This window comes from Chiloscyllium punctatum, chromosome 18, assembly GCF_047496795.1.
Source record: "Chiloscyllium punctatum isolate Juve2018m chromosome 18, sChiPun1.3, whole genome shotgun sequence".
Lineage (NCBI taxonomy): Eukaryota > Metazoa > Chordata > Chondrichthyes > Orectolobiformes > Hemiscylliidae > Chiloscyllium > Chiloscyllium punctatum.
Window position 1 is genome coordinate 13,600,022 of NC_092756.1, and position 24,445 is coordinate 13,624,466.

Below are 24,445 nucleotides of genomic sequence, written 5' to 3' on the forward strand. Positions count from 1 at the left end.
TCCCTGTCTATGGATCACCACATGGGGCACATCGGGAAGTCAACAATAGCCCAGCAAACACACACCCCTGTCCATGGATCACCACATGGGGTACACCGGGAAGTGAACAATAGCCCAGCACACACACACCCCTGTCGATGGATCACCACATGGGGCACACCAAGAAGTGAACAATAGCCCAGGACACACTCACCACTGTCCATGGAAGGGAAGCACACACACACACACCACTGTCCATGGATCACCATCTGGGACACACCGGGAATTGAATAACAGCCCAGCACACACACACACCCCTGTCCATGGATCACCACATGGGGCACACCGGGAAGTGAACAATAGCCCAGGACACACTCACCACTGTCCATGGAAGGGAAGCACACACACACACACCACTGTCCATGGATCACCAACTGGGACACACCGGGAATTGAACAACAGCCCAGCACACACACACACCCCTGTCCATGGATCACCACATGGGGCACACCGGGAAGTGAACAATAACCCAGCACATACTTCTCTGTCTATGGTTCAGCACATGGGGCACACCGGGAAGTGAACAATAGCCCAGCACTCACACATCCCTGTCCATGGATCACCACATCGGGCACACTGGGAAGTGCACAATAGCCCAGCACACACACAGCCCTGTCCTTGGATTACCACATGGGGCAAACAAGAAGTGAACAATAGCCCAGCACACACACCTCCCTCTTCATGGATCACCACCTGGGACACACCAGGAAGTGAACAACAGCCCAGCACATACACGCCCCTTTCCATGGATCACCACATGGGGCACACCGGGAAGTGAACAATAGCCCAGCACACACAGACCCCTGTCCATGGATCACCACATGGGGCACATCGGAAAGTCAACAAAAGCCCAGCACACACACCCCTGTCCATGGATCACCACATGGGGCACACCGGGAAGCGAACAATAGCCAACGACACTCGCACCCCTGTCCATGCATCACCACATGGGGCACACCGGGAAGTGAACGATAGCCCAGCACACAGCCCCCAGTCGATGGATCAACACTTGGGGCACACCGGGAAGTGAACAATAGCCCAGCACACACACAATTCCCTCTCCATGGATCACCACATGGGGCACACCTGGATTTGAACAGCATCCCAGCACTACACACCTCCCTGTCCATGCATCACCACATGGGAGACACCGGGAATTGAACAACAGCCCAGAACACACAAACCTCCCTGTCTATGGATCACCTCATGGGGCACACCGGGAAATGAAAAATAGCCCCGCACACACACACCCCTGTCCATGGATCACCACATGGGGCACACCGGGAGGTGAACAATAACCCAGCACATACTTCTCTGTCTATGGTTCAGCACATGGGGCACACCAGGAAGTGAACAATAGCCCAGCACTCACACATCCCTCTTCATGGATCACCACCTGGGACACACCAGGAAGTTGACAACAGCCCAGCAAACACACACCGCTGTCCATGGATCACCACATGGGGTACACCGGGAAGTGAACAATAGCCCAGCAGACACACACACCCCTGTCCATGGATCACCACATGGGGCACACCAAGAAGTGAACAATAGCCCAGGACACACTCACCACTGTCCATGGAAGGGAAGCACACACACACACCACTGTCCATGGATCACCACCTGGGACACACCGGGAATTGAACAACAGCGCAGCACACACACACACCCCAATCCATGGATCACCACATGGGGCACACCGGGAAGTGAACAATAACCCAGCACATACTTCTCTGTCTATGGTTCAGCACATGGGGCACACCGGGAAGTGAACAATAGCCCAGCACTCACACATCCCTGTCCATGGATCACCACATCGGGCACACTGGGAAGTGCACAATAGCCCAGCACACACACAGCCCTGTCCTTGGATTACCACATGGGGCAAACAAGAAGTGAACAATAGCCCAGCACACACACCTCCCTCTTCATGGATCACCACCTGGGACACACCAGGAAGTGGACAATAGCCCAGCACACACACGCCCCTTTCCATGGATCACCACATGGGGCACACCGGGAAGTGAAAAAATGCCCAGCACACACACACCCCTGTCCACAGTTCACCACATGGGACACCCCGGGAAGTGGACAATAGCCCAGGACACACGCACCCCTGTCCATGCATCACCACATGGGGCACACCGGGAAGTGAACGATAGCCCAGCACACAGCCCCTAGTCGATGGATCAACAGTTGGGGCACACCGGGAAGTGAACAATAGCCCAGCACACACACAATTCCCTGTCCATGGATCACCACATGGGGCACACCTGGATTTGAACAGCATCCCAGCACGACACACCTCCCTGTCCATGCATCACCACGTGGGACACAACGGGAATTGAACAACAGCCCAGAACACACAAACCTCCCTGTCTATGGATCACCTCATGGGGCACACCGGGAAATGAACAATAGCCCCGCACACACACACCCCTGTCCATGGATCACCACATGGGGCACACCGGGAAGTGAACAATAACCCAGCACATACTTCTCTGTCTATGGTTCAGCACATGGGGCACACCAGGAAGTGAACAATAGCCCAGCACTCACACATCCCTCTTCATGGATCACCACCTGGGACACACCAGGAAGTGAACAACAGCCCAGCACACACAGACCCCTGTCCATGGATCACCACATGGGGCACACCGGAAAGTCAACAAAAGCCCAGCACACACACCCCTGTCCATGGATCACCACATGGGGCACACCGGGAAGTGAACAAAAGCCCAGCACACGCACCCCTGTCCACAGTTCACCACATGGGACCCCCCGGGAAGTGTACAATAGACCAGGCCACACACACCTCCATGTGCATGGATCACCACATGGGGCAGACCGGGAAATGAACAATAGCCCAGCACACACACAACTCCCTGTCCATAGATCACCAGATGGGGCACACCTGGACGTGAACAGCATCCCAGCACACACACACCTCCCTGTCCATGGATAACACTCGGTTCACACCAGGAAGTGAACAGCAGCCCATCACACACACACCCCTGTCCATGGAACACCACATTGGACACATCGGGAAGTGTACAATAGCCCAGAACACACACGCTGATGTACATGGATCACCACATGGGACACAACGGGAGGTGAACAGCAGCGCAGCACACACACACCCCTGTCCATGGATCATCAAATGGGGCACACCGGGAAGTGAACAAAAGCCCAGTACACAGAGCCATGTCCATGGATCACCACATGGAGCACACCGGGAGTGAACAGCAGCCCAGCACACATACACCCCAGTCCATGGATCACCACATGGAACACACCGGGAAGTCAACAATAGCCCCGAACACACACGCCGCTGTACATGGATCACCACATGGGACACACCGGGAAGTGAATAATAGTACACAAACACACACACACCTCCCTGTCCATGGATCACTACATGGGGCAAACCAGGAAGTGAACAATAGCCCAGCACACGCAGACCCCTGTCCATGGATCACCACCCGGGACACACCGGGAATTGAACAACAGCCCAGCACATACACACCTCCCTGTCCATGGATCACCACGTGGGGCACACCGCGAAGTGAACAATGGCCCAGCAAACACACACCCCTGTCCATGGATCACCACATGGGGCACACCGGGAAGTGAACAGTAGCCCAGCACACACACACACCCCTGTCCATGGTTCACCAGATGGGGCACACCTGGACGTGAACAGCATCCCAGCACACACACACCTCCCTGTCCATGGATCACACTTGGTTCACACTGGGAAATGAACAAAGGCCCAGCGCACACACACACCTGTCCATGGACCACCACATGGGACACACCAGGAAGTGAACAGCAGCCCATCACACACACACCCCTGTCCATGGAACACCACATGGGACACATCGGGAAGTGAACAATAGCCCAGCACACACACGCTGATGTACATGGATCACCACATGGGACACAACGGGAGGTGAACAGCAGCGCAGCACACACACAGCCTTGTCCATGGATCATCAAATGGGGCACACTGGGAAGTGAACAAAAGCCCAGCACACAGAGCTATGTCCATGGATCACCACATGGGGCACACCGGGAAGTGAACAGCAGCCCAGCACACACACACCCCAGTCCATGGATCACCACATGCGACACACCGGGAAGTCAAGAATAGCCCCGCACACACACGCCGCTGTACATGGATCACCACATGGGACACACCGAGAAGTGAATAATAGTCCACAAACACACACACACCTCCCTGTCCTGGATCACTACATGGGGCAAACCAGGAAGTGAACAATAGCCCAGCACACGCAGACCCCTGTCCATGTAACATCACATGGGGCACACCAAGAAGTGAACAATAGCCCAGCACACAGCCCCCAGTCCATGGATCAACACTTGGGGCACACCGGGAAGTAAACAATAGCCCAGCACGCACACAACTCCCTGTCCATGGATCATCACATGGGGCACAACTGGAAGTGGACAGCAGCCAAGCACACACACACCTCCCTGTCCATGGATCACCACATTGGACACACCGGGAAATGAACAATAGCCCAGCACACGCACACCCCTCTCCATAGATAACCACATGCGGTACACCGGGAATTGAACAATAGCCCAGCACACACACACCTGTCCACAGATAACCAAATGCGGCCAGCAATAAGTGAATAATAGCCCAGCACACACACCTCCCTCTTCATGGATCACCACCTGGGACACACCAGGAAGTGAACAGCAGCCCATCACACACACCCCCCTATCCATGGATCACCACATGGGACACACCGGGAAGTGAACAAAAGCCCAGCACACACAGCCATGTCCATGGATCACCACATGGGACACAACGGGAGGTCAACAGCAGCCCAGCAAACACACACCCCTATCCATGGATCACCACATGGGACACACCGGGAAGTGAACAGCAGCCTATCACACACACACCCCTGTCCATGGATCACCACATGGGACACACCGGGTAGTGAACAAAAGCCCAGCACACACAGCCATGTCCATGGATCACCACATGGGACAGAACGGGAGGTGAACAGCACCCCAGCACACACACACTCCAGTCCATGGATCACCACATGGGACACACCGGGAAGTGAACAAAAGCCCAGCACACACAGCCATGTCCATGGATCACCACATGGGACAGAACGGGAGGTGAACAGCACCCCAGCACACACACACTCCAGTCCATGGATCACCACATGGGACACACAGGGAAGTGAACAATATCCCCGCACAAACACGCCGCTGTACATGGATCACCTCATGGGGCACACCGGGAAATGAACAATAGCCCCGCACACACACACCCCTGTCCATGGATCACCACATGGGGCACACCGGGAAGTGAACAATAACCCAGCACATACTTCTCTGTCTATGGTTCAGCACATGGGGCACACCGGGAAGTGAACAATAGCCCAGCACTCACACATCCCTCTTCATGGATCACCACCTGGGACACACCAGGAAGTGAACAACAGCCCAGCAAACACACACCCCTGTCCTGGATCACCACATGTGGTACACCGGGAAGTGAACAATAGCCCAACACACACACACACCCCTGTCCATGGATCACCACATGGGGCACACCAAGAAGTGAACAATAGCCCAGGACACACTCACCACTGTCCATGGAAGGGAAGCACACACACACACCACTGTCCATGGATCACCACCTGGGACACACCGGGAATTGAACAACAGCGCAGCACACACACACACCCCTGTCCATGGATCACCACATGGGGCACACCGGGAAGTGAACAATAACCCAGCACATACTTCTCTGTCTATGGTTCAGCACATGGGGCACACCGGGAAGTGAACAATAGCCCAGCACTCACACATCCCTGTCCATGGATCACCACATCGGGCAACTGGGAAGTGCACAATAGCCCAGCACACACACAGCCCTGTCCTTGGATTACCACATGGGGCAAACAAGAAGTGAACAATAGCCCAGCACACACACCTCCCTCTTCATGGATCACCACCTGGGACACACCAGGAAGTGAACAACAGCCCAGCAAACACACGCCCCTTTCCATGGCTCACCACATGGGGCACACCGGAAAGTCAACAAAAGCCCAGCACACACACCCCTGTCCATGGATCACCACATGGGGCACATCGGGAAGTGAACAATAGCCCAGCACACACTGACCCCTGTCCATGAATCACCACGTGGGGCACACCGGGAAGTGAAAAAATGCCCAGCACACACACACCCCTGTCCACAGTTCACCACATGGGACACCCCGGGAAGTGTACAATAGCCCAGGACACACACACCTCCATGTCCATGGATCACCACATGGGGCACACAGGGAAGTGAACAATAGCCAACGACACACGCACCCCTGTCCATGCATCACCACATGAGGCCCACCGGGAAGTGAACGATAGCCCAGCACACAGCCCCTAGTCGATGGATCAACACTTGGGGCACACCGGGAAGTGAACAATAGCCCAGCACACACACAATTCCCTGTCCATGGATCACCACATGGGGCACACCTGGATTTGAACAGCATCCCAGCACTACACACCTCCCTGTCCATGCATCACCACATGGGACACACCGGGAATTGAACAACAGCCCAGAACACACAAACCTCCCTGTCTATGGATCACCTCATGGGGCACACCGGGAAATGAACAATAGCCCCGCACACACACACCCCTGTCCATGGATCACCACATGGGGCACACCGGGAAGTGAACAATAACCCAGCACATACTTCTCTGTCTATGGTTCAGCACATGATGCACACCAGGAAGTGAACAATAGCCCAGCACTCACACATCCCTCTTCATGGATCACCACCTGGGACACACCAGGAAGTGAACAACAGCCCAGCACACACAGACCCCTGTCCATGGATCACCACATGGGGCACACCGGAAAGTCAACAAAAGCTCAGCACACACACCCCTGTCCATGGATCACCACATGGGGCACATCGGGAAGTGAACAATAGCCCAGCACACACAGACCCCTGTCCATGGATCACCACCTGGGGCACACTGGAAAGTGAACAAAAGCCCAGCACACACACACCTGTCCATGGATTACCACTTGGGGCACACCGGGAAGTGAACAAAAGCCCAGCACACGCACCCCTGTCCACAGTTCACCACATGGGACCCCCCGGGAAGTGTACAATAGACCAGGCCACACACACCTCCATGTGCATGGATCACCACATGGGGCAGACCGGGAAATGAACAATAGCCCAGCACACACATAACTCCCTGTCCATAGATCACCAGATGGGGCACACCTGGACGTGAACAGCATCCCAGCACACACACACCTCCCTGTCCATGGATAACACTTGGTTCACACCGGGAAATGAACAGAAGCCCAGCGCACACATCCCCCTTTCCATGGATCACCACATGGGACACACCAGGAAGTGAACAGCAGCCCATCACACACACACCCCTGTCCATGGAACACCACATGGGACACAACGGGAAGTGTACAATAGCCCAGAACACACACGCTGATGTACATGGATCACCACATGGTACACAACGGGAGGTGAACAGCAGCGCAGCACACACACACCCCTGTCCATGGATCATCAAATGGGGCACACCGGGAAGTTAACAAAAGCCCAGTACACAGAGCCATGTCCATGGATCACCACATGGAGCACACCGGGAGTGAACAGCAGCCCAGCACACATACACCCCAGTCCATGGATCACCACATGGGACACACCGGGAAGTCAAGAATAGCCCCGCACACACACGCCGCTGTACATGGATCACCACATGGGACACACCGGGAAGTGAATAATAGTCCACAAACACACACACACCTCCCTGTCCTGGATCACTACATGGGGCAAACCAGGAAGTGAACAATAGCCCAGCACACGCAGACCCCTGTCCATGGAACATCACATGGGGCACACCAAGAAGTGAACAATATCCCAGAACACACGCACCCCTGTCCATGGATCACCACCCGGGATACACCGGGAATTGAACAACAGCCCAGCACACACACACCTCCCTGTCCGTGGATCACCACATGGGGCACACCGGGAAGTGAACAATAGCCCAGCACACACACGCACCCCTGTCCATGGATCACCAGATGGGGCACACCTGGACGTGAACAGCATCCCAGCACACACACACCTCCCTGTCCATGGATCACACTTGGTTCACACCGGGAAATGAACAAAAGCACAGCGCACACACCCCCCTGTCCATGGATCACCACATGGGACACACCAGGAAGTGAACAGCAGCCCATCACACACACACCCCTGTCCATGGAACACCACATGGGACACATCGGGAAGTGTACAATAGCCCAGCACACACACGCTGATGTACATGGATCACCACACGGGACACAACGGGAGGTGAACAGCAGCGCAGCACACACACAGCCCTGTCCATGGATCATCAAATGGGGCACACTGGGAAGTGAACAAAAGCCCAGCACACAGAGTCATGTCCATGGATCACCACATGGGACACACCGGGAAGTGAACAATAGCCCAGCACGCACACAACTCCCTGTCCATGGATCATCACATGGGGCACAACTGGAAGTGGACAGCAGCCAAGCACACACACACCTCCCTGTCCATGGATCACCACATTGGACACACCGGGAAGTGAACAATAGCCCAGCACACGCACACCCCTCTCCATAGATAACCACATGCGGTACACCGGGAATTGAACAATAGCCCAGCACACACACACCTGTCCACAGATAACCACATGCGGCAAGCAATAAGTGAATAATAGCCCAGCACACACACCTCCCTCTTCATGGATCACCACCTGGGACACACCAGGAAGTGAACAGCAGCCCATCACACACACACCCCTATCCATGGATCACCACATGGGACACACCGGGAAGTGAACAAAAGCCCAGCACACACAGCCATGTCCATGGATCACCACATGGGACACAACGGGAGGTGAACAGCAGCCCAGCACACACACACCCCTATCCATGGATCACCACATGGGACACACCGGGAAGTGAACAAAAGCCCAGCACACACAGCCATGTCCATGGATCACCACATGGGACACAACGGGAGGTGAACAGCAGCCCAGCACACACACACCCCTATCCATGGATCACCACATGGGACACACCGGGAAGTGAACAGCAGCCTATCACACACACACCCCTGTCCATGGATCACCACATGGGACACACCGGGAAGTGAACAATAGCCCAGCACACGCAGACCCCTGTCCATGGATCACCACCCGGGACACACCGGGAACTGAACAACAGCCCAGCACACACACACCTCCCTGTCCATGGATCACCACATGGGCCACACCGGGAAGTGAACAATGGCCCAGCAAACACACACCCCTGTCCATGGATCACCACATGGGGCACACCGGGGTGTGAACAATAGCCCAGCACACACACACACCCCTGTCCATGGATCACCACATGGGGCACACCGGGAAGTGAACAATAACCCAGCACACACTTCCCTGTCAATGGGTCAGCACATGGGGCACACCGGGAAGTGAACAATAGCCCAGCACTCACACATCCCTGTCCATGGATCACCACATGGGCCACACCCGGAAGTGAACAATAGCCCAGCACACACAGACCCCTGTCCTTGGATTACCACATGGGGCAACAAAGAAGCGAACAATAGCCCAGAACACACACCTCCCTCTTCATGGATCACCACCTGGGACACACCAGGAACTGAACAACAGTCCAGCACACACAGACCCCTTTCCAAAGATCACCACATGGGGCACACTGGGAAGTGAACAATAGCCCAGCACACACAGACCCCTGTCCATGGATCACCACTTGAGGCACACCGGGAAGTGAACAAAAGCCCAGCGCACACACCCCTGTCCATGGATCACCACATGGGGCACATCGGGAAGTGAACAATAGCCCAGCACACACACACCCTGTCCAAGGATTACAACTTGGGGCACACCGGGAAGTGAACAATAGCCCAGCACACACAGACCCCTGTCCATGGATCACCACATGGGGCACACCGGGAAGTGAACAATAGCCAACGACACACGCACCCCTGTCCATGCATCACCACATGGGGCACACTAAGAAGTGAACAATAGCCCAGCACACAGCCCCCAGTCCATGGATCAACACTTGGGGCACACCGGGAAGTAAACAATAGCCCAGCACGCACACAACTCCCTGTCCATGGATCATCACATGGGGCACAACTGGAAGTGGACAGCAGCCAAGCACACACACACCTCCCTGTCCATGGATCACCACATTGGACACACCGGGAAATGAACAATAGCCCAGCACACGCACACCCCTCTCCATAGATAACCACATGCGGTACACCGGGAATTGAACAATAGCCCAGCACACACACACCTGTCCACAGATAACCAAATGCGGCCAGCAATAAGTGAATAATAGCCCAGCACACACACCTCCCTCTTCATGGATCACCACCTGGGACACACCAGGAAGTGAACAGCAGCCCATCACACACACCCCCCTATCCATGGATCACCACATGGGACACACCGGGAAGTGAACAAAAGCCCAGCACACACAGCCATGTCCATGGATCACCACATGGGACACAACGGGAGGTCAACAGCAGCCCAGCAAACACACACCCCTATCCATGGATCACCACATGGGACACACCGGGAAGTGAACAGCAGCCTATCACACACACACCCCTGTCCATGGATCACCACATGGGACACACCGGGTAGTGAACAAAAGCCCAGCACACACAGCCATGTCCATGGATCACCACATGGGACAGAACGGGAGGTGAACAGCACCCCAGCACACACACACTCCAGTCCATGGATCACCACATGGGACACACCGGGAAGTGAACAAAAGCCCAGCACACACAGCCATGTCCATGGATCACCACATGGGACAGAACGGGAGGTGAACAGCACCCCAGCACACACACACTCCAGTCCATGGATCACCACATGGGACACACAGGGAAGTGAACAATATCCCCGCACAAACACGCCGCTGTACATGGATCACCTCATGGGGCACACCGGGAAATGAACAATAGCCCCGCACACACACACCCCTGTCCATGGATCACCACATGGGGCACACCGGGAAGTGAACAATAACCCAGCACATACTTCTCTGTCTATGGTTCAGCACATGGGGCACACCGGGAAGTGAACAATAGCCCAGCACTCACACATCCCTCTTCATGGATCACCACCTGGGACACACCAGGAAGTGAACAACAGCCCAGCAAACACACACCCCTGTCCTGGATCACCACATGTGGTACACCGGGAAGTGAACAATAGCCCAACACACACACACACCCCTGTCCATGGATCACCACATGGGGCACACCAAGAAGTGAACAATAGCCCAGGACACACTCACCACTGTCCATGGAAGGGAAGCACACACACACACCACTGTCCATGGATCACCACCTGGGACACACCGGGAATTGAACAACAGCGCAGCACACACACACACCCCTGTCCATGGATCACCACATGGGGCACACCGGGAAGTGAACAATAACCCAGCACATACTTCTCTGTCTATGGTTCAGCACATGGGGCACACCGGGAAGTGAACAATAGCCCAGCACTCACACATCCCTGTCCATGGATCACCACATCGGGCAACTGGGAAGTGCACAATAGCCCAGCACACACACAGCCCTGTCCTTGGATTACCACATGGGGCAAACAAGAAGTGAACAATAGCCCAGCACACACACCTCCCTCTTCATGGATCACCACCTGGGACACACCAGGAAGTGAACAACAGCCCAGCAAACACACGCCCCTTTCCATGGCTCACCACATGGGGCACACCGGAAAGTCAACAAAAGCCCAGCACACACACCCCTGTCCATGGATCACCACATGGGGCACATCGGGAAGTGAACAATAGCCCAGCACACACTGACCCCTGTCCATGAATCACCACGTGGGGCACACCGGGAAGTGAAAAAATGCCCAGCACACACACACCCCTGTCCACAGTTCACCACATGGGACACCCCGGGAAGTGTACAATAGCCCAGGACACACACACCTCCATGTCCATGGATCACCACATGGGGCACACAGGGAAGTGAACAATAGCCAACGACACACGCACCCCTGTCCATGCATCACCACATGAGGCCCACCGGGAAGTGAACGATAGCCCAGCACACAGCCCCTAGTCGATGGATCAACACTTGGGGCACACCGGGAAGTGAACAATAGCCCAGCACACACACAATTCCCTGTCCATGGATCACCACATGGGGCACACCTGGATTTGAACAGCATCCCAGCACTACACACCTCCCTGTCCATGCATCACCACATGGGACACACCGGGAATTGAACAACAGCCCAGAACACACAAACCTCCCTGTCTATGGATCACCTCATGGGGCACACCGGGAAATGAACAATAGCCCCGCACACACACACCCCTGTCCATGGATCACCACATGGGGCACACCGGGAAGTGAACAATAACCCAGCACATACTTCTCTGTCTATGGTTCAGCACATGATGCACACCAGGAAGTGAACAATAGCCCAGCACTCACACATCCCTCTTCATGGATCACCACCTGGGACACACCAGGAAGTGAACAACAGCCCAGCACACACAGACCCCTGTCCATGGATCACCACATGGGGCACACCGGAAAGTCAACAAAAGCTCAGCACACACACCCCTGTCCATGGATCACCACATGGGGCACATCGGGAAGTGAACAATAGCCCAGCACACACAGACCCCTGTCCATGGATCACCACCTGGGGCACACTGGAAAGTGAACAAAAGCCCAGCACACACACACCTGTCCATGGATTACCACTTGGGGCACACCGGGAAGTGAACAAAAGCCCAGCACACGCACCCCTGTCCACAGTTCACCACATGGGACCCCCCGGGAAGTGTACAATAGACCAGGCCACACACACCTCCATGTGCATGGATCACCACATGGGGCAGACCGGGAAATGAACAATAGCCCAGCACACACATAACTCCCTGTCCATAGATCACCAGATGGGGCACACCTGGACGTGAACAGCATCCCAGCACACACACACCTCCCTGTCCATGGATAACACTTGGTTCACACCGGGAAATGAACAGAAGCCCAGCGCACACATCCCCCTTTCCATGGATCACCACATGGGACACACCAGGAAGTGAACAGCAGCCCATCACACACACACCCCTGTCCATGGAACACCACATGGGACACAACGGGAAGTGTACAATAGCCCAGAACACACACGCTGATGTACATGGATCACCACATGGTACACAACGGGAGGTGAACAGCAGCGCAGCACACACACACCCCTGTCCATGGATCATCAAATGGGGCACACCGGGAAGTTAACAAAAGCCCAGTACACAGAGCCATGTCCATGGATCACCACATGGAGCACACCGGGAGTGAACAGCAGCCCAGCACACATACACCCCAGTCCATGGATCACCACATGGGACACACCGGGAAGTCAAGAATAGCCCCGCACACACACGCCGCTGTACATGGATCACCACATGGGACACACCGGGAAGTGAATAATAGTCCACAAACACACACACACCTCCCTGTCCTGGATCACTACATGGGGCAAACCAGGAAGTGAACAATAGCCCAGCACACGCAGACCCCTGTCCATGGAACATCACATGGGGCACACCAAGAAGTGAACAATATCCCAGAACACACGCACCCCTGTCCATGGATCACCACCCGGGATACACCGGGAATTGAACAACAGCCCAGCACACACACACCTCCCTGTCCGTGGATCACCACATGGGGCACACCGGGAAGTGAACAATAGCCCAGCACACACACGCACCCCTGTCCATGGATCACCAGATGGGGCACACCTGGACGTGAACAGCATCCCAGCACACACACACCTCCCTGTCCATGGATCACACTTGGTTCACACCGGGAAATGAACAAAAGCACAGCGCACACACCCCCCTGTCCATGGATCACCACATGGGACACACCAGGAAGTGAACAGCAGCCCATCACACACACACCCCTGTCCATGGAACACCACATGGGACACATCGGGAAGTGTACAATAGCCCAGCACACACACGCTGATGTACATGGATCACCACACGGGACACAACGGGAGGTGAACAGCAGCGCAGCACACACACAGCCCTGTCCATGGATCATCAAATGGGGCACACTGGGAAGTGAACAAAAGCCCAGCACACAGAGTCATGTCCATGGATCACCACATGGGACACACCGGGAAGTGAACAATAGCCCAGCACGCACACAACTCCCTGTCCATGGATCATCACATGGGGCACAACTGGAAGTGGACAGCAGCCAAGCACACACACACCTCCCTGTCCATGGATCACCACATTGGACACACCGGGAAGTGAACAATAGCCCAGCACACGCACACCCCTCTCCATAGATAACCACATGCGGTACACCGGGAATTGAACAATAGCCCAGCACACACACACCTGTCCACAGATAACCACATGCGGCAAGCAATAAGTGAATAATAGCCCAGCACACACACCTCCCTCTTCATGGATCACCACCTGGGACACACCAGGAAGTGAACAGCAGCCCATCACACACACACCCCTATCCATGGATCACCACATGGGACACACCGGGAAGTGAACAAAAGCCCAGCACACACAGCCATGTCCATGGATCACCACATGGGACACAACGGGAGGTGAACAGCAGCCCAGCAAACACACACCCCTATCCATGGATCACCACATGGGACACACCGGGAAGTGAACAGCAGCCTATCACACACACACCCCTCTCCATGGATCACCACAAGGGACACACCGGGAAGTGAACAAAAGCCCAGCACACACAGCCATGTCCATGGATCACCACATGGGACAGAACGGGAAGTGAACAGCACCCCAGCACACACACACTCCAGTCCATGGATCACCACATGGGACACACAGGGAAGTGAACAATAGCCCCACACACACACACCGCTGTACATGGATCACCACATGGGACACACCGGGAAGTGAACAATAGTCCACAAACACACAACACACCTCCCTGTCCATGGATCACTACATGGTGCAAACCAGGAAGTGAACAATAGCCCAGCACACGCAGACCCCTGTCCATGGAACATCACATGGGGCACACCAGGAAGTGAACATTATCCCAGAACACACGCACCCCTGTCCATGGATCACCACCCGGGACACACCGGGAATTGAACAACAGACCAGCACACACACACCTCCCTGTCCATGCATCACCACATGGGGCACACCGGGGTGTGAACAATAGCCCAGCACACACACACACCCCTGTCCAGGGATCACCACATGGGGCACACCGGGAAGTGAACAATAACCCAGCACACACTTCCCTGTCAATGGGTCAGCACATGGGGCACACCGGGAAGTGAACAATAGCCCAGCACTCACACATCCCTGTGCATGGATCACCACATGGGGCACACCCGGAAGTGAACAATAGCCCAGCACACACAGACCCCTGTCCTTGGATTACCACATGGGGCAACCAAGAAGTGAACAATAGCCCAGAACACACACCTCCCTCTTCATGGATCACCACCTGGGACACACCAGGAAGTGAACAACAGCCCAGCACACACAGACCCCTTTCCAAAGATCACCACATGGGGCACACTGGGAAGTGAACAATAGCCCAGCACACACAGACCCCTTTCCAAAGATCACCACATGGGGCACACCGGGAAGTGAACAAAAGCCCAGCGCACACACCCCTGTCCATGGATCACCACATGGGGCACATCGGGAAGTCAACAATAGCCAAAGACACACGCACCCCTGTCCATGCATCACCACATGGGGCACACTAAGAAGTGAACAATAGCCCAGCACACAGCCCCCAGTCCATGGATCAACACTTGGGGCACACCGGGAAGTGAACAATAGCCCAGCACACACAAAACTCCCTGTCCATGGATCATCACATGGGGCACAACTGGAAGTGAACAGCAGCCCAGCACACACACACACCTCTGTCCATGGATCACCACATTAGACTCACCGGGAAGTGAACAATAGCCCAGCACACACACACCTGTCCATAGATAACCACATGCGGCAACCAAGAAGTGAACAAAAGCCCAGCACACACAGCCATGTCCACGGATCACCACATGGGACACAACGGGAGGTGAACAGCAGCCCAGCACACACACACCCCAGTCCATGGATCACCACATGGGACACACAGGGAAGTGAACAATAGCCCCGCACACACACGCCGCTGTACATGGATCACCACATGGGACACACCGGGAAGTGAACAATAGTCCACAAACACACACACACCTCCCTGTCCATGGATCACTGTATGGGGCAAACCAGGAAGTGAACAATAGCCCAGCATACGCAGACCCCTGTCCATGGAACATCACATGGGGCACACCAAGAAGAAAACAATATCCCAGGACACACGCACCCCTGTCCGTGGATCACCACCCGGGACACACAGGGAATTGAACAACAGCCCAGCACACACACACCTCCCTGTCCATGGATCACCACATGGGGCACACCGAGAAGTGAACAATAGCCCAGCAAACACACACCCCTGTCCATGGATCACCACATGGGGCACACCGGGAAGTGAACAACAGCCCAGCACACACACACATCCCTGTCCATGGATCACAACATGGGGCACACCGGGAAGTGAACAATAACCCAGTACACACTTCCCTTTCTATGGTTTAGCACATGGGGCACACCAGGAAGTGAACAATAGCCCAGCACTCACACATCCCTGTCCATGGTTCACCACATGGGCACACCCGAAAGTGAACAATAGCCCAGCCCACACAGACCCCTGTCCATGGATCACCACTTGAGGCACACCGGAAAGTGAACAAAAGCCCAGCACACACACCCCTGTCCAAGGATTACCACTTGGTGCACACCGGGAAGTGATCAAATGCCCAGCACACACACACCCCTGTCCACAGTTCACCACATGTTTCACCCCGGGAAGTGTACAATAGCCCAGGACACACACACCTCCCTGTCCATGGATCACCACATGGGGCACACCGGGAAGTGAACAATAGCCAACGACACACGCACCCCTGTCCATGCATCACCACATGGGGCACACTGGGAAGTGAACAATAGCCCAGCACACAGCCCCCAGTCCATGGATCAACACTTGGGGCACACCGGGAAGTGAACAATAGCCCAGCACGCACACAACTCCCTGTCCATGGATCATCACATGGGGCACAACTGGAAGTGGACAGCAGCCAAGCACACACACACCTCCCTGTCCATGGCTCACCACATGGGGAACACCGGGAAGTGAACAATAGCCCAGCACACACACATCCCTGTTCATTGATCACCACTTGTGGCGCAAAGGGAAGTGAACAATAACCCAACACACACACACCCCTGTCCATGGATTACCACATGGGTCACACCGGGAAGTGAACAATAGCCCAGCACACACACATCCCTGTCCATGGATCACCACATGGGTCACACCGGGAAGTGAACAACAGCCCAGCACACACTTCCCTGTCTATGGTTCACCACATGGGGCACACCGGGAAGTGAACAATAGCCCAGTACACACACACCTCCCTGTCCATGGATCACCACATGCGGCACACTGGCAAGTGAACAATAGCCCAGTACACACTGCTGTCCATGGATCACCACATGGGGCAGACCGGGAAATGAACAATAGCCCAGCACACACACGCCTCCCTGTGCATGGATCACCACTTGGCGCACACTGGTGAGTGATCAGCAGAAAAACAAACCCCCCCTGCCCATGGAACAGTACATGAGATACACCGGGAAGAGAGCAACAGTCAAACACATACACTCCTGTCCGTGCATCACCACGTGGAGCACACCATGCAGTGAACAACAACCCAGCACACTCCTCCCTGTCTATGGAGTATGATATGTGACACACCGGGAAGTGAGCAACAGTCCAACACACACCCCTGTCATTGGAGTACCACATGAGACACACCACGAAGTGAACAACAGCCCAGTACTCACCTCCCTGTCGATGGACTACCACATGGAACAAACCTGGAAGTGAACAACAGCCCAGCACACACACCCCTGTCTATCGAGCGCCACATGGAACACACTGGGAAGTGAACAGCGGTCTGACACATACCATTTCATTGTTTCTGAGCTTCGCAATGCCAGCTCTCGATACACTGGGGATCCAAATGGGACCCACAGCCGGGACGTACAGGAGACCACGAGCCATGCGTTTTGCACATTGTTTCTGAGCTTCATAATGATTTCTCCGGGATTCCAGGTATATTAACACCAACGGCCAGGTTAAGGTACAGAAGGACGATATTAATGTTATAATTGGATAATTACTTGATTAAAAAGTTCAGTAAACGTGGCTCTTCTCAGACAAATGGGATGAACTGGATGAGTAGTACTTTCTAAGTTTCAATAACAAAAATAAGAATATAAAGTAAATGTGGTGACAATTCAGCTGAAATCCACGTCACATATCAGACACCATAATCCAGATGATATATCTGTGCAGCATGTAGCAGTGTTCAGACCAGGCTAGTGTACTGCTCAATACAACCCAGCAATCTGTGCAGTCCACACCAGTCCATGAACTGCCTCTCCAGCACTGGCTGCTATGCATTGAACAGCAGTGAATTGTTATATAAACCAGGAGCATTTACCCTCCCAGCATGTAGTGCAGTGTACGCCACCCCAGGCATGGATCTGTAAACCAGGAGTATTTACCCTCCCAGCCTGTAGAGCTGTGTACACTGCCCCAGTGCATTGTTCAGTAACACTGTGTTAGATCACTTCCCATCGAGGGGCAACCTGCAGCCCATGCTGGAAGTGACGGGATGTGCAGCTCCAATCCATTTGCAGCTCCATATTTCCATTGTATCAATGGATGCAGAATATCTCAAGAGGAAGGAGGAAATTGACTGAGGGTTAAGTAGGCAAGGATCAGACAAGGTTCGAGAGGGTTACAAGGTAGTCAGGAAGGAAGTGAAGAATAATCTCAGGAGAGCGAGAAGCGGGCATTAAAAAGACTTGGTGAGTAGGATTAAAGTAAATCTTAAGATGTTCTATACTTTTGTGAGGAACAAGATGATTGCTTTAGTGAGGTTAGGGCTCATCAGGATAGTGGACGGAACTTGCGCCAGGAGTCGGAGGAGAGAGGGGAACATAGAACATAGAACACTACGGCGCAGTACAGGCCCTTTGGTCCTCGATGTTGCGTCAACCTGTCATACCAATCTGAAGCCTATCTAACTTACACTATTTCATGTACGTCCATAAGCTTGTCCAATGATGACTTAAATGTGCTTAAAGTTGGCGAATCTACTACTGTTGCAGGCAAAGCATTCCAAAGCTCTCTGTTTAGGTCTTTCCTGGCTACCTTGTATCCCTCAAGTGCCCTAACTGAGCCTTCACATCCCATCCTAACATAAGTCACCGTCTTCTTCTTGACCAGAGATTCCACTTCATTCGTAAACCACCGCTCCCGCACTCTACAGCTTCCTCCCTGCCTGACAGGTACATACATATCAAGGAAACACAGTAGCCTTTCCTTGAATAAGCTCCACATTTCTAAAGTGCCCATCCCCAGCAGTTTCCTTCCCTATCATACGCTTCCTAAATCTTGCCTAATGGCATCGTATTGCCTTACCCCAGCTGAAACTCTTACCCAGTGGTATACACCTATCCCTTTCTATCACTAAAGTAAACGTAACAGAATTGTGATTGCTATCACCAAAATGCTCACCTACATCCAGGTCTAACACCTGACCAGGCTCATTACCCAGCATCAAAGCTAATGTGGCTTCGCCCCTTGTTGGCCTGTCCATATACTGTGTCAGGAAGACCTCCTGCACACACTGGACAAAATCTGACTACTCTATAGTACTCGTACTATAGTGTTCCCGTTCAATATTTCAAAATCTGAAGTTCCCCATGACATATACCCTGTCTCTGTCACTCGTATCGAGAATCATCTTTGCTATCCTTTCCTCTACATCTCTGGAACTATTTGGAGGCCTATAGAAAACTCCTAACGGGGTGACCTCTCCTTTCCTGTTTCTAACTTCAGTCCATACCACGTCAGTTGACGAGTCCTCAACATCCTTTCTGCAACTGCAATACTGTCCTTCACCAACAATGTAACACCTCCCCCTCTTTTACCATATTCTCTGTTCTTACTAAAACATCTAAATCCTGGAACCTGCAACAACTATTCCCGTCACTGCTCTAACCATGTCTCCAAAATGGCCACAACATTGAAGTCCCAGGTCCCAACCCATGCTGCAAGTTCACCCACCTTATTCCGGATGCTCCTGGCGTTGAAGTAGACACACTTCAAACCAACTTCTTGCTTGCCAGTGCCATCTTGCGTCCCTGAAACTTGATTTTCGACCTCCCTACTCTCAACCCTTTCTATAATTGAACTACAATTTTCGTTCCCATCCGCCTTATGGATTAGTTTAAACCCACTCCAATAGCCTTAGCGAATTCCACTCCCCCCCAGGATATTGGTACCCCTCTAGTTCAGATGAAGCCCATCCTGTTTGTAAAGGTCCCACCTACCCCAGAAAGAGCCCCAATTATCTAACAATCCAAAACCCTCCCTCCTGCACCATCCCTGCAGCCACGTGTTCACCTGCTCTCTCTGCCTCGCTAGCACGTGGCACGGGCAAGCAACTACAGCCAACAATTCCATTCGTCCTAGCTCTAAGCTTCCATCCTAGATCTCCGAATTTCTGCCTTTATTCCCCATCTCTCTTCCTACCTATGTCGTTGGTGCCTATGTGGACCACGACTTGGGGCTGCTCTGTCTCCCCCTTAAGGATCCCAAAAACACGATCAGCGACATCACGAACTCTGGCACCAGGAAGGCAACACATCAACCGTGAGTCTCTCTCGTCCCCACAGACCCTCCTATCTGTCCCCCAAATTATGGAGTCCCCAGTGACTACTGCTCTGCTCCTCTTCCCCTTTCTCTTCTAAGCAGCAGGGACAGACACTGTGCCACATCCCTCTATACCACTGCTTTCCCCTGGTAAGTCCCCCCCATAGTATCCAAAATGGTATATTTATTGTTGAGGTGAATTGCCACAGGGGATCCCTGCACTGCCTACCGGTTCCCTTTCTGTCCCCTGATTGTAACCCATTTACCTTTTTTCTGCTACCTCCCTGTAACTCCTCTCAATAACCCCCTCTGCCTCCCGAATGATCCGAAGTTCTCGCAGCTCCAGTTCCAATTCCCTAACGTGGTTTTCAAGGAGCTGGAGTCAGGTGCACTTACAGCAGATGTAGTCAGCAGGGACACTGGTGGTGAACCTTACCTCCCACATTCTGCAGGAGGAACATTCAACTGCCCTAACCTCCATTTCCACTAGTCGAAATTCCCAAAGAGACTGTTGAAAAAAAAGGAATAAAAAAACTCGTTAACTTTCCAAGCTGTGGGACAGGTACTTTGTTTGTGGTTAGAGGAGGAGGGTGGGTGCTTTAACAGATTATAAGGCAAGGTGAGCTTTTCTGGGTGTTTGGTTTAATTCACGAACGGGTTCATTGCTCTGTCGTAACAGCACACTTAGAACATTGTGTTCAGTTCTGGTCGCCTTGTTATAGGAAAGATGTAGAAGTTATAGTGAGGATGCAGAGGAATCCCAAGGGATCAACAGAAATATTGGCACACACCACACGATCGAGTGAAATATTGAGGAAGGCACCATGCGAAAAATAAATACTGGCAGATTCTGCATGTCTGTATAACCGTCAATGTGTGAGTGTTTGTGGTGTGTCTGTACTGATGTCTGTATATCTGCGTGTGCATGTGCATCAGTGTATTGGCATTTCTCTCTGTGTGCTTTAGTATTTGTGTGACTGCACCAATCTCTATGTGTGGCTGTGTAACTATATGCATATCTTTGTGTATCTGCATGTCTCTGTGTGTATCCGTGTGCACAGCGGATCTGCCAGCCTCTGTGGTCTTTAAAGTTATGCAATATCCTCCTCTGATGGCCTTCACACTCTACTGCATTGATGGCAGTGGAAGGAGAAAACCATAAGGGATTCAGTCTAGGAAGTGGTGAGAGGGAGGTAGATCATAGCACCATCCAAACTGACAGCACTATCTGCATATGCACACACACACACACACAGTTGGTTATAGGGAGGATCATAATTGTACTGAGGACACTCAGAGTGGCGAATGCTCCTGAGTCATATCTGTACTCTCTCTGCAAAGTGAAAGTGATTTGTCTTTGAATATTATTCGTTACACAGAGTGTACACCTTAAAGAATATTTCCACTGCAACTGCATCCAAGCAACTCTGACCAAATCATCTGCAAGGTGATGCGATGAATTTATTACATGTTCTTTAAATTGAAATATTTTATAATTCACCCCTACAAGGTGTAAGTGAGAATTGTTTGAAAAGTCCTGAAACTGACCCAGTGGTGATGGTAATATACCTATGCATCAGACAAAACTGTTCTGTGCATCCAAAGATATTTGAAAAACCAAACAGCTGTGCAATGTAAGAGATTCACAGTATTTGATGGACTCTGATAGAAAAAAAAATGGCACTTGTGTAGTGGCATGGGGAGACCAGCAGAGGGTGGCATTGTATGACTATAAACTTAACAGGGACACATGTGGAGGTGGAAGAGGGGAGTCAGGGTTTATCTCAATTTCAATGGATTTACCCACCATGTTTTCTTTAAGATAGAGATAAGTATGTTTTTCATGAATAAGGGAATCAATGGTCAGTGGTGAAGGCAGGAGAATGTGGCTGAGAAACATTTTAACTGTGATCAAACGGCACAGCAGATCAAAGGTGCTAAATGGCCTAATTCTGTTCCAATTTCCTATTTTGTGAAGGGATTCATTTTGGAAGTCGAATTTGAATGCCGATTACTGGGTCAAATGTAGGATTCGTAGCAGTGTAGAGGAACAAACGGATCTTGGGGTCCATGTCTGTAGTTGTCTCAGTTGCCACCTAAGTTGATCGGGTTGTTAAGAAGACGTATGGTGTGTTCGTTTTCATTAGCAGGTGGACTCAGTTGAAGAGCCGCAAGATTATGCTGCAGGTCTGTAAAGCTCTGGTGAGATCACAGTTGAAATGTTCTGGTCGCCTCAGTAAAGAAAGGATATGGAAGCTTTAGAGCAGGTGCAGAGGAGATTTACCAGAATGCTGCCTGCACTAGAGGGCTTGTCTTATGAAGGAAGGTTGAGGGAGCTATGGCTTTTCTCATTGGAGTAAAGAAGGATGAGAGGTAACTTGATAGAGCTGAACAAGATAGTGAGAGTTACAGACAGAGTAAATAGCCAGAGATTTCCTCCCACGAATGATTGTCACGAGGTGAGCATAATTTTAAGTTTGTTTGGAGAAAGGTTTTAGAAGATGACAAAGGCAGTGAGACACCAGCCCCCCTCCCTCTCCACACAAACCGGGTCCCAGGTACAGTGAGACAGCAGTGCTAACCACTGAGACACCATGTCCTCCTCCCCCTCCCCCCCAAACAGGGTCCCTGGTACTATGAGACAGCAGTGCTTACCACTGAGACACCATGTCCTCCTCCCCCTCCCCCAAAACCAGGTCCTTGGTACTGTGAGACAGCCGTGCTAACCACTGAGAAATCATACCCCACTTCCCCTCCCACAAACCGGGTCCCTGATCCTGTGAGACAGCCGTGCTAGCCACTGAGACGTCTTGCCCCCCCCACCCCCCCAAACCGGGTCCCTGGTGCTGTGAGACAGTCATGATAACCACTGAGACAACATGACCCCCCTCCCCATCCCCCGAAAATCGGGTCCCTGGTACTGAGACAGCCGTACTAAGAAATGAGACACCATGCCCCTCTCCCCCTCCCCCTCAAACCGGGTCTCTGGGACTGTGAGACAGCCGTATTAACCACTGAGACACCATGCACCCCCTCGCCCTCCCCCCAAACCAGATCCCTAGGACTGTGAGACAGCCGTGCTAAGCACTGAGACATCAAGCCCCCTTCACCCTCCCCCCAAACCTGGACCCTGGTACTGTGGGACAGCCGTGCTAACCACTGAGACACCAGCCCATCCCCTCCAAAGCCAGGTCCCTGTACTGTGAGACAGCCGTGCTCACCACTGAGACATCATGCACACCCCCTCCCCTCAAACCGGGTTCCTGGTACTGTGAGACAGCCGTGCTCACCACTGAGACACCATGCCCCCCTCCCCTCACCCCAAGCCGATTCCCTGGTACTTTGAGACAGCTGTGTTAACCACTGAGACACCATGTTCCAATTCCCCAACCCATCCCTCCAACCGGGTCCCTGGTACTGTG